This window comes from Poecilia latipinna, unplaced genomic scaffold (assembly GCF_001443285.1).
Source record: "Poecilia latipinna isolate Pla-1442-1.1 unplaced genomic scaffold, P_latipinna-1.0 Scaffold1096, whole genome shotgun sequence".
NCBI lineage: Eukaryota > Metazoa > Chordata > Actinopteri > Cyprinodontiformes > Poeciliidae > Poecilia > Poecilia latipinna.
In genome coordinates, this window is record NW_015113712.1 from 52653 (window position 1) to 61142 (window position 8490).

Sequence of the window (8490 nt, forward strand, 5' to 3'; positions counted from 1 at the left end):
GAATGGTAGTGGTTGGTGGTAGGGCGGGGGGTTGGGGGGGGGGGGGGGGGGGGGGGGGGGGGGGGGGGGAGGACCGGACTGTGAGTTATGACGAAGAGTTCACTGGCTTCTGGAGGAAGAGGATGGAAGAAGAAAAGGCAGAAAAATCACAACAGTAGACATCCCAGTAAGAGAACTGATGTTTCATTCTAAGTCCTCAGAGGAGCTTTGAGCAAAATGTTGCTTCTGTTATGTATAACCTCTCACTTTCTTGCTCTTTCTTTAGATTTTTCCCATACTACCTCAACTTTCTTTTTTTTTTTTTATCTCCTCCGAACATTAACAATTAACAGTTACCTAGCAACAAGATATGTCAAAAAATAGAAAACAAGATGTAAGGCTGCTGTGAGTGTAGTGTCCATATGTTTCTACAGTAACATTTCTATGGCAATAATGCATTTCAAGTTGAGGTAATATAAGGCGAAACATGTAAAAGGCAGAACAGGAACACCTACTTTCACTTGGATTTAAACAAATGGCAGTCAGATGCTCCGTGTTTGACACCTGCTGGTTGAGCACATACATCCTGCAGATGGTGAGCCGAGTTTTGCTTAAGCTGTATTTTGGCTGAAAGCTGTGATTACCACGCATCGTGCTCCTTGCGAAGCAACATCAGGTGCTCATTTCAGAACAGCACCTGGACTGCACAGTGGCATATGCGGCGACGTAAAAACAATGGCGACGGCACAGTTTTAATAACGACGACGGGCATATGGGAAGACTGATGTATTAGGACGACAGCATAATTTAATGTCACCGTACGAGCTGGAGATCCGACGCAAACTCTAGTCGGATCGAAACAAAATGAAACAGAATGAGACGAGGAACAGGCAGCAAACAAAGATAAATGCCAGTCTAAGCAAAACTTTATTTGAAGGTCGTATTTCCCTCTAAACCAGTTGGAAACGTGGTTTGGAAGTAAAATGTGAAAAGCTGTTCACATGGAGACGCTGCGCGCCTGAACCAGGGCTTCCCAGACTTTTCCCCTTAAACAGCTTCTAGCCGGGGAATGTAAACTCAGAAACATTTCTACAAAAAATGTAAAGAAACATCAATTGTTAGAATTATTTTTCTCACTTTTATTCTCTAGTCCCAATATGTATTATATTTGATTAGCATAAATGCTGCCTCATCCCTTGTGACTTTTGTTAGCCATACTAAGCTAGCTTGAGGAGCAAAAACAGTTTGAGAAATTTGACTGGCAGTCAATTTTAATAAATTATTTCAAGTTATATATTTGCAAAAATGATTGGAAAAATAGATTAGACTTTATGATTCAAAAATACACAAAACACATCAACATCTGTATTTTACTCGCTGCTTAATGTGCTAATGGCGAAGAAACAACTTACCATTAAGGAAAACTGTTTATCTGTGGCCATGCTAGCTAGCTTTAGCATTCATAACAGGATCCATGTGGTGAACCAGCTGCAGCATAGCAGAGAGGAAGGAAGGGGTAGGGTATACGAATATGATTGACAGCGCTAAGACCCGCCTTCTGGCTTTGATTGGTTGTTTTTGACAACAGTGTATTTCCTTAGATGGCAGAGGAGCTTGATTTTTTTCCACAGATTATCTGTCTCATATTATACGGTTAGGATATTTTGACAGTTTTAAGAAATATGTACATTTAGTCTTAGCCTTTCTCAAACTAGCCATTAGCTTCTTGGATTAACTACAGGTAGTTTATACTAACTACTGAGGCTAAGAGATTGCTGCCTACAACCTTTCAGCACAAGATCTCTCTTTAAGACTCTAGATCCATTTAATGAATCTCCTTAAAGAAACTTCTCATAGTTAAAGTCGAGTTCTTTATGTTTGTATCTTAAGCTGTAGGAATTACCTTTTCTCTAAAAACAACGTAGTTTTTTAAATTGTCAGAATTCTGGTTGAGAAAAGAAGATGAAGAAATTTTGAAATATATATATATATTCTGCTTCTTAACTCCAAGGTTTTCCATATCAGAATATAATATAATCATGAATGAATCTTTTGTTAAAAATAGTTTCAAATGTAACTTTGCTTTAAAAGTGACTAATCGTGAGTGGCACTATTCTAAGGACATTAGAATAAATACATGAGACAATTTAGCTTTCATCCATTTAGTAAAATTTCCAAATCAGCAATTTCCTCAAGTTCTGTTCCTGCTTCAGGTTTGCTAATTGCTTTCCTTCATGGCAGCAGTGGAAAAAAAAAAGTTCCTCCATGTCTTCAAGTTTCCGAAATCATCACAATCTGGAGTGAAACAACGACTTCCTGATGCTTAACACGGTTCGGCACAAACTGTCGCTGTTCTGTTGCACCGAGTGATTCACGGCTAACAAAGCACGTGTGTGCCGCCAACATGAATAATCAAGATGAAGATAAGAGCGCGTGGAGCTCTCGCGGACGGAGGTTGCGCAGCGCCGCGAGCCGAGATAAAGGCACGCGCAGATGGCGCGACAGAACATCAACAAGTGAGAGATCGCCGCGATGCTAAACACACGGAAGGTGGAAAAAAAGAGGAAGCGGTTAGGAGAAAGGGTTAAAGAGGAGAAGGAAGAGAGAGGGTCGCCTTGGCAACAGCAGCCAGACTGTTAAGAGTCTCTCTCTCACTCACAGATAAACACAGAACATTCACGTCCTCTCCTCCTCGTTCATTCATCTCTAGTTCACCAGGTGTTGGGCTTTTTGCGACATTTTTGGTGGCACCCTGTCGAACTGAGTCCTCTTTTAGAAGAGCAACTCTGAACTGCATTTTTTTTTTTTTAATTATTATTATTATCGATTTCAGTCCCTGTCGTCATACATCACCGATATGAGATATGGAAGAGCACACGAAATGTTGTGCACAATTATATCATTAAACACCTCGTATCATTTCACCACGTCATATTATGTGTAGCCACTACATTTTAAAACGTATTAAAAACCTCTGTACAAAACACAACACATACACACAGCGCCATGCTAAAGTATTCACACCGCTTGTAGTTTTTCCACATTTCATCAAGCCTGTGATTTATTAAGATTTCATCATGAGACAGACCAACATCGAGTGGATTTCAAAATTATTTTAATAGAGAATCAATCAAATAGCCAATCAGGACAACAATTAATCATGCACTCCACCCAGAGTGACGGAAGAAAGAAAGATAGATTTGATTTCAACAAATGTCCGTCCATCACCCAGAGGAAAACTCAGTCAAGTTGTGCATCATCATTGAAGAAGAACAAGCATAAACTCAGTTCTTTCTTTGTGTCAAACTTGGTTAAAAATTCCTTCCATCTTCCACATCAGTCAGTCTCTACTGCCTTTTTGGCTATGTGTGGAAATGGCACACAATCCTCACAGTCAGAACCCTGTTTTAGTGACTCATAGTTAAGTATTTCACTATTACCACCAATAAAAAAACCATTTCTCTAGAAACGGACATTCTAAGGGATTGAGTGAAAAATAAGAAACTTTGAAGAACCTGAACCTGTGGCAAAAGATCAAGAGATGAAGGTAGGAAACAACAGTGATGAGCTTCCATATAACTTTGCTGCTTTCACAGGGTTTTGGAGATAAAGTAGCAGCTAGGTGTCGCTACATAAAGCACTTTTTAAGAGATGATTATCAACCAAGCACCTCTTCAGAGGCAAAGGTTATAGCAGTCTATTGATATGTGTTACTTCAACCCCAAGATAGCAAGACACCAGTGATCACCTTCAAGATGCAATTGGGTCTGATCATCAATTTCAAGTACATCATTGAATTTTTTTTAAACAATATTTACAAGTAGAAAGTACCATAATTCAGACAGTTCATAAGTTAAATGAGGACCAAATGCCTCAACGTGATAGTTTCAGAGTTGTGTCGCTGATAAAACGCCGTCAGCTTTCAGTTGAACTGCTCGTTTTCTGCACCAACCTGGCCCCGATGGCAGCTCTGTCTTCCAGACCCAGCTCTGTCATGCATGCCTCTATGTGGCACCTCCTCTCATGACGGCCGCCTCGGGGAGTCGGAGCATGACCATGTAAGGTCAGCGCACCGTCACGCAAGGAGTGTGGTAAATCTTGTGCGAATTTGTGTGGAAAGTGTGTCTCCTTTGTGACTTTTGAATGTGTGCCACTTCCTGGAGTCTGATTACTGATCAGGTGATGCCTAAAGACAATGGGTTGCACTGGATAATTGTATCATGTACTACTTTCCTTACATTTCACCTTTCTGCTTGGGGGTGGAGCGCATGGATACGCTACAGCACACTACATATGACATCTGTATGATGTCTTATCAGACATTTTGCAGGGTATGCACATTTTATCGTGCACAAACAGCTGCACTTCCCGTGTGAACCATATATCAAACCTTGAGATTGGGGTTGAAGTATGCACCCCCAAGGAGGAGAGAAGTCGTAAAGAACAGAGGCCCGTCATGAGTCACAAGGACAGAACAGAGATGATGATGGCACCATCAAATTTTACAGGCAGGACTCCGTAGTTGAGCAGAAGAGACGACAGGAGGAGATATTGAGACCAAGGGGACCCTCAAGACAAGCTGGCTTAAATTCAGGCAATCATTCTCCTGCACTTCACATTATTTGGAATCGCTGACTCCAATTGTGACCTATGTGTGGCCCTGAAAAACTTGATCTCCGCCATGATCATCCCCAATAAACCGATGCGCCAACTAGTTACTGAGGTTTCTACCCAATCACATCCGCCGGTCGGGATGCCGAGTCAGCCCATCGTCCTCCTCCTCTTTCACAAGTCTGAGACCCTCCCATCCTCCATCCATCTCTCCTGGTATCCGTAGTGACTGGAGGTAGGGTTAGGAGGTTGCTAGGAGACGGGCAGAGTGTGACAGCAGGCCTCAGTGTGAGCTAGCGCTGTGGAGAGTGGCGAGGGACATTAGGAGAGAGCGCTCTCTTCTGGTCTCTGCTTGCTACTGACGGCGCTTTGCTTCAGTTTAATGCCTTAAACCAGCCCTCATCTTTTTGGTGAGCACACAAATGATCAGACAGAGGTAAGTGCGTGTTTGTCTGTGTGTGCTTCAGAGACTGAGAGAGATCTTTCGACGGCTGTGATTTTGAGGACTCAACTTGCTTGATTGGATCTAGCAGAGAGAGGACCAGTGTGTGTGTGTGTATGTGTGTGTCATGTTCCTCTGAGGACGATCCATCTTTGCATCATCAACACAGTGAGAGACTTCCTGAAGCCAGGCCATTTCATCTGAGCACTGTTATGTTCTTTGATCTCAAGCAGTTCCACCAAGACTGCCATGGGGGTCAACGCACCTTCATAACAATCGCCTCCGCAACTCATTTCACCGCTGCCTCAGACAACTGTTTACAATAATTTAGCATCAAAGCGGCGCTCTTTACACCGACGTGATGCCTAATGTCCACGCCACGTCTCACTAATTGTGAGACTGTGAGGCACTCCAGAGGAAGAAGGATCAAAGATGGAAAAATTGCACAAAGCATAGCTTGAGACGCGCACACTTCAAAGGCACTGATAGAGCACGCTTTCAAACTACGTTTTATGAGGGTTATTTGTCATCTTGTTCAGTGTAATGCTACATCACAAGGCCGGTGGGTTGTGAGCAGCAACACATTCCCCATGGCTGTTTATAGTGTGAAGCTGCCTCCTGGTGGTCGTCTGAGGAACTGCGGATTGATGGAGCTTTTAGTTCAAAACCTTGAACAGATCAGAGTGCTGTTGTTGTCTGAGGCTGTAAGGTGTGGAGTGTGTGTTTGAGGTGTCAAATAGTCAAATTAGGCATAACTTTATGACCACTTGCCTAGCAATGTGTTGATCCCATTGCCCTTTTTTTTACCAGTGAGGACACCAACAAATTCTGCGACCTTTGACAGCACGTTTGTAGTCAATTTTTCCTTCCTTGAGCTTCTTCACACATTTTTCACTGCAGACCTGGAAGACCAAACTAGAGTTGCAGTTTTGGAGATCATCCGGTTCAGAAATTAAAATTTGGTTGCTCAGTTCCTGCCAACAAGAAGCCAAACATTTACATCTCACCCACTAACACCGGGTCATCTAAAGGGTGGCCCGGGGGCCAGTTGCGGCCCTTGGTATTGTTCTGTGTGGCCCTCAACTGCAATTGAACAGTTGTACAAATTTGGCCAGCCGCTAGACACTTCTTAAAAGATTTTAGGGTCAAGTTTTTCCAGAGAAGTTAAAATCTTTTAAAATGAAAAATATTAGGAATAGCACAAATAACCATATTTTTTCACTTTAATTTCACATTAAATAGGACCAAACCCTTTTACTCAAAGCCAAACTTACTGAAAAATAAAACTTGAGTAAACTGAGTTTTCAAACAAAGAGGAAGCCATATCCAGTCTTGGTTGAGAAGATTTTATACTTTTAGTGAGGAATACAAGCAAGTCTCTCTTTTTTTGTTTTGATTCTATATTCATATAGAAAAAAGTGAAAAATAGTAACAAATCAAGCTGCTTTGTTCTTTTTATTAAAATATTGCATCTTTAATTGATTTGCTTGGCTATTAAAAGTTTCAAAAAATTGCTTTAAAATGATTTGTGTTAAATAGTAAAACAAAAACAGCACCTGTGATGGTCTTGGTGTCATACCTCATCATTTTATGCACTTCTATCTACTGTTGTGAAGAAGAAATTAGATTTAAAAAGTAAAACTACTTTGTATGAGCAAATGTTCACATGTAAATAGAAGTAGTGCTTTAGAAAAGTGGTGTTCATGTCTCATCTTTTTTAAAAATTTATCCTTAAGCTTTAGCTCATTTAAAGTGATGTTATAATATTGTAATATTTATTTGAACTTTCTCATTTGGACCCTTGCTCTTACTTTGCTTGTTCCTCAAATAATTCCCAAACAATGTTTTTTTAATTAATGGATGAATTGGTGTTGTCTCTAAACAGACAATTTGACAAAAAAATAAAAATAAAAAAATAATAATAATAATCTCATCATTGGACATTGTCACAAAGTAAAATATGCCACTTTAAAAATGTTCCTTTAAATGCCACAGTTACTATTTATATGCTCTAGGTATTTTATTAAGACTTTATTGTTTTTTTTAGATCTTTACTTGTCCACTTTGCTCATTTTATAAAAAAAACATACATCCTAGTATGTTAAAGGTTGTGTTCTGGAACTGGATGGAAAATGAGCTTTTAGCAGCCAAAGTCCAAAAAGAAACCTTAAAAAAGCCTGGAGAATAAATCGATCAACACCGTTCTAAAAGAACGAGCGCGTTTTTAAAACTACTGCGCCATGTTACAGCATTAGATAAAAATCTAAAGTGTTCTTTGTTTAACGATGGTTTACAATATGAAAAACATTAGTTTGGTTTATTTTACAGTGTTCTTATCTACTGACAGACTATGTGGCTTAAGTTTCCAAAAACATCAGCAATCAGCACCGGTTAGAAAAAACCCCTCTTTCAGTAGCATCACACTTTACCATTAGAGTGACGTAGAAAAACTAGATTGCATTCAGGTTGAGCAGTGAGCACAAAGTGCAGGCACTTAGCCATTCTTCCATCTCCGCAGGTGCTGGCTCTGTGCTCCAGCTGAGATTTTATCACCTGTTCTTTTGATTGAGCGACATACAATTTTACAGCCTTTTTAGTCCGCTGAACCCTTTGTATGGAAACAGACACAAAGCTTTCGATTTGAGATGATGGACTTGGTTTAAACTTGTCAAGAGACTTTCTTTCCTTTTCTCTTTTGAGCGCAGATATTGGCTTAGATCTTTATAAAGATTGTGAGAAATTGGTGAAAAGAGACAGTGGCTTTTGTGTTATTGTTGATTGTTTTTTTGGGGGGTTTTTTGTACAGCAGTTGCTGCAAACCCGCGTGTAAAATTAGTCTATGCAAAAATTATTTATTTATTTTTATTTTTTTACTCTTTTGGACCTCGACATATTTCTGTGGATCAGTGAATACAAGCTACTTGGACCTAACCAACGAGAACATGCGGTTATTTATAATACTTCTGGTCATGTTTGCAGTACAGTATAAAAGGGGGCAACAATAACCCCATTTTTTATGTTGTCTATTCAGATTAGAAGAAGAAATTAAAAATAATATGAAAAAATTTCTCCCAATATCACTTTTTTATCTTTGATGTTCTTGACTCTCCATATCCATATTTTTCAAAAACAAATTATACAAACCTTCTTGTTGCAAACAGTTTTGAATTATTAGTATAAAAAGGAGAAGCAATATCTGACCACTGTAAAAGAGCAGTCACTGTAAAGAAGCCCATTACTATTTTAAAACCAAGGTAAAACAGTTACGAACTGTCTCTAGCATTATGCTAATGATTAGCGCAGTTAGCATGCTTAGCACAGCTAACTTTGCTAAAACGTGAGTTGCTATTCCATGTCGGAGGAGCTTGAAAGTTTAAGACATAGACATAATATAAGGATAGACGCCTCATGCACCGCTCTCGCCTATTGTCGTTGACGAGATTTAGGGCGGCCATCTT